We start from the raw sequence: 5,320 nt of genomic DNA, 5'->3' as shown, positions 1-5,320 counted from the left end.
GTCGTCTCAGATTTTGAAATTATGCTTTACAGCGAAAGCAATACAAGCGTTTGTGAAGTTTATTGATCGCTCGACAAAACAATAAGTACACTTAGCATCAGGTAACTTGGTCACGAAAATCAGAAAACCAATCAAATTAATCGTTTACCTTTGATGATCTTCGGATGTTTTCACTCACGAGACTCCCAGTTAGACAACAAATGTTCCTTTTTTCCATAAAGATATTTTTATATCCAAATACCTCCATTAGTTTGCTGCGTTATCCCAGGAATCCACCGGAAAGAGCGGTCACGACACGCAGACAAAAATTCCAAATTATATCCATATGTCCACAGAAACATGTCAAACGTTTTTATAATCCATCCTCAGGGTGTTTTTCAAATATCTATTCGATAATATATCAACCGGGACAGTTGGCTTTTCACTAGGACCAGGAGTAACAATGGCTGCCTTTCCCTTTGCGCACAACTCACTCTGAGAGCCCCCACCTATCCACTTACGCAATGTGTCTCGCTCATTCTTCAAAATAAAAGCCTGAAACTATGTCTAAAGGCTGTTGACACCTTAGGGAAGCCATAGAAAAAGAAGTCTGGTTGATATCCCTTTAAATGGGCAATAGGGATGCATAGGAACAGAGAGGTTTCAAAAACAGGGGCGCTTCCTGATTGGATTTTCCTCCGGTTTTCACCTGCAATATCAGTTCTGTTTAACTCACAGACAATATTAAGACAGTTTTGGAAACTTTAGAGTGTTTTCTATCCCAATCTGACAATTATATGCATATTCTAGTTTCGGGGGCTGAGAAATAGGCAGTTTCAAATGGGTGCGTTTTTTAGCCAAAAACGAAAATACCGCCTTCTAGTCTAAAGCTACCTGTTTTGAATGCTATGTAAACAAACACACCTGAAAAACAGGGACATTTGTTTTCCAGCAAACATTACCTATATCAACTTCAGTCTAGCTAAATGAGGTGGCGCTAACAAAACATTCCAAAAACAAATCTGTCAACAAAATGTTTTACAGTACTATCTGAGGTGGAAGCTAGCTACTGTAATTGCCTAATAACAGGGCTACACGGAGAAACTGTGGTGCAATTTTAGTTGCAGTTAAGTTTCTTGCTAAAGTTAGTTGCTAGGGAATGTTACACAAAACACTTCCAACACAATTAGCTAGTTACCTTCAACTAGAGTTGCAACAAAGTTGTCCAGTGTCTAACACTAGCCTAGTCCAACAACAGTCATGACTCGTGACCGGTTAACATTACCTCAGGATCTCCATTGACTCGGGTCGCCTCCTCCATTCAGTCCGGCTTTTGCTAGGCCCCGAAGTCAGCGATGTTGATGATGGTCGGTCAGTAACCCCTACACCATAACCCTTGAAAATTGATGGGTATGCAGAGCGCTTCAACATAGTCTGATGACTCCTTTCCATTCGGAAAGTTTGCCGCATCGAAAGTGCCCTTCATCGTGAAGTCTTCCTCCGCAAAGTGCTGGCTGCAGATCCTGCTAGCTCGAGTTGGCACGTCCTTCCTCTTCAGGACATGGAGTCACTTCTTCAAAAGTTGAGGGTCCTTGAGCAGTCGATGGAACTTACCAAGGGATTTTTTTGGAGCCAATTCCTACAGCCTTGGGCTCTACAGTTCATGTTTGAATTACTACTTGTTGTTGCCATCTTCGTTGTCCTCACTTAACCTCACTCTCATCGATTCACCCCCCACACAAAAACTCAATACCACAGACAATTTGTTGATTCCTGCCAGTGACGCACTGGTGTCAGTTGTTACCATGGCACTTTAAAATGGCGCTGACATAAACCTTGTTGACGATCAAAATACTAAATATAGAGATGATTTTATGTTAGATGCACATGTTTACTATAAGTGGATTGAATACATCTCTTTGATTAGATTTACTTTACTTACTAAAGTGTTTCAATTACCCTTTAAAGACTTCTCCTTAGCTGCGGTGTTGATAAAATCGCAGCACCCGTATCCGTTGGTAGCTAGAGCGTTGGTCTAGTAACCGAAAGTTAGAAAGATCTAATCCTCGAGCTGACAAGGTAAAAATCTGTCGTTCTGCCCCTGAACAAGGCAGTTAACCCACTGTTCCTAGGCCGTCATTGAAAATGAGAATTTGATCTTAACTGACTTGTTTCGTTAACATAAATGAAAAATTATAATAAAAATACAGAACTAGTAAAGGCCCAGTGCACTACTTTTGTGAATTTTCAGGGGTTGCTGCAACACCGACAGCACCCCTACTTCCTGCAGCTGTCACGCCCTGGCCTTAGTATTCTTTGTTTTCTTTATTATTTTAGTTAGGTCAGGGTGTGACATGGGAAGTTTGTGTGTTTTGTCTAGTTTAGGGTGTGTGTATTGTTTTGTTCGTTCCCAAATTAAACTGCCTCGTACTCAATTCTTGCTCGTACAATATGCATATTATTATTACTATTGGATAGAAAACACTCTCTAGTTTCTAAAACCGTNTTAAACTGCCTCGTACTCAATTCTTGCTCGTACAATATGCATATTATTATTACTATTGGATAGAAAACACTCTCTAGTTTCTAAAACCGTTTGAATTATTTCTCTGAGTGAAACAGAACTCATTCTGCAGCTCACTTCCTGTCAAGAAGTGAGATTTCTGAAATCGAGGTCTCTGTTCCAGGGTCGGTTTATAAATTCCCTTGTAAGCTATGGGGCTACATGCACTGCATACGCCTTCCCCTAGATGTCAGTAAGTGGTGAGACTTTGAATGGAGTGGATAGCACCATCTGGGGGAGTATAAAGCCTCTTGGAACGGAAGTACCGACCTTTTCGACGCGGGGCCTGACGCAGGAGGGACACCAAGCATGGCGTCCTGAAAAGCTTTCGGTTTAGCAGTTCTATATCCCCGGCTCTGATTTAATTTGTTTTTTGTCTTAAAAACTTCATAAGGTAGTTAATTTAAACCGACTTATAGCAGTTTATAGCAGTTTATTGCAATTTTCTGGAATTTCTTTGTCATGCGTCGTCGCGAGTTGGACACCTCTCTGGCATATGGCTAACGTTAGCTGCTAATTACACGGTTGAAGAGGACATCTTTCAACCAAAAGACGATTGTTCTGGACAAAGGACACCTTGCACAAGATTCTGATGGAAGCTCATCAAATAGTAAGAACTATTTATGATGTTAATTCGTTGTTCTGTTGAAAAATGTTAAACTATTATTCCGCCATGAATTGCGGTGCGGTCTCGCTTTAGCGCATGCTGTATATCATAGTAACGTTAATTTTAAAAATCTAACACAGCGATTGCATTAAGAACTAATATATCTTTCATTTGCTGTCCAACCTGTATTTTTTAGTCAAGTTTATGATTAGTTATCGATTAGATTAGGTGCCTCTCCCAAGATTTCTCCCGACATTTTGTTTGCATTTTGGCTACTATTCATATTGTATAACCACGATTTGTGCCGCTAAATATGCAAATTTTTGAACAAACCATATATATCTAACGCCTATAACGAGAGCTTTTCAGAATGCAATCCTGAGGTCTGTCTTGCGTCATGACGAACGTTGAAAAGACTGCACACCCGGTTCCAAGAGCTTTTGTACGGCCTCAGATCAAGCTAGACACCCCATTCCAATTCTCACTGCTTACTGACATCTAGTGGAAGGCGTATGAAGTGCATGTATATCCATAGATTTCAAGCAAATGAATAGGAAGGCCCTGGAACAGAGCCTCGATTTCAGATTTTTCACTTCCTGACAGGAAGTTTGCTGCAAAATGAGTTCTGTTTTACTCACAGATATAATTCAAACGGTTTTAGAAACTAGAGAGTGTTTTCTATCCAAGAGTAATAATAATATGCATATTGTACGAGCAAGAATAGAGCACGAGGCAGTTTAATTTGGGCACGATTTTTTACAAAGTGAAAATAGCTCCCCCCTATTGACAAAAGGTTTTAACATGATTTTTCAAATGCTGAATAGTCCTAAGGATGGGTTGTCTCATTATGAGAGGGAGGATTTTGGTAAAATTATTTGTAATCATTTTTCATGCATGTAAATGAGTTTGGTCCATCTCCTTTCATCGCTCTCCAAAAACTAGCCTTCCCTCCAAATTAGTGCAGTCCAGAATGATTTTCTGGATGGTGTCTGGGATGAACAGTTCAAAAGAAGACTTTATGTCCTACACATGAGTAACTGCCGTACGCGTCGACCCTGGTTGTATCCTTATCACATTGGCAGCCATGCAGGGTGGCTCATTCCTTGGACAAGAAGACCATTCAATTTCACAATTTTTTGACACCCGTATTTCTCCTCCTGCAGGCTGCTGATGAGCTGGTTGCTGACAGGCTGGTCCTGGGGCTGGCTGCTGCTGACGGGCTGATCCTGGTGCTGGCTGAGGGTCAATCTCATACTTTTCTTCCAACTCACTGTCAGACTCCGAATTGAGCGAGACATGATTCTCATATTCTGAAAATTCTTCATCATCCACTCCTTCCACACTAGCTTCTCTCTCTGGAAAATATATTTCTGAGGCCCACTGAGCAGAGATTATTTTTGCCATACTGATTGATTGTGGTAAGGAGCCACTCGTGCAAAGCAATTCATTTGTTGTGTCCCTCCCCCATTTTACACCCGTCTGTCTAATTTCGCTGTGGATTATGGGTGACCAGGCTGGTTGCCCACCCAAACACTTGCAAACAAAGAGGAAATACCATTTCTAAAGGTTGAAAGTGTGTGTGTGTTAGCCCTTTTAAGCACCGAAGTAGGTTGACCTGACTGCGGGTGGAGATTTTTCTGTGGCCCAGTAAATATACGGGATATGGTTGGCTTGACCATAATTAATGATACCAAAGAGGGAACACCATTTTTTTAGTAAACCCACTTCAAAAATGTATAGGCTACTGATATACTATCTGCAGATTTTCAAACAAATGGCTGTGCACCGTGCACCACACAGAAGATTTTCCTTTGAGAGGCAATTAGCAACTCATGCAGTGGTGCAGCCTGGGCAGTCTGACTATAAAACAACCATACACACACATACACAAATAGGCAGGCAGACACCACACATACGCATACACGCACACACACACACAGACGCGCACAAAGACCTGCGCTCTGGCTAAACGCATACAAATACACACTCTAGCATGTGTGAGCGCACACATCATAATCACTCAGGAGCCTAGGTCCAAGGAGAACATCAGATAAAATAACCACCAAACACTCCAAGTGTATATTTAGATGGTTTAATTTAATCACATAAATGTTCTTATTTAAAAAAAAAAAAGACAATCTATATGCATTACTCTTATCAAAGAATTACTT

The sequence above is a fragment of the Salvelinus sp. IW2-2015 genome, linkage group LG24, assembly GCF_002910315.2.
Source record: "Salvelinus sp. IW2-2015 linkage group LG24, ASM291031v2, whole genome shotgun sequence".
Lineage (NCBI taxonomy): Eukaryota > Metazoa > Chordata > Actinopteri > Salmoniformes > Salmonidae > Salvelinus > Salvelinus sp. IW2-2015.
The sequence above is the reverse complement of the archived record's forward strand: the minus strand, read 5'-3'. Positions refer to the sequence as shown.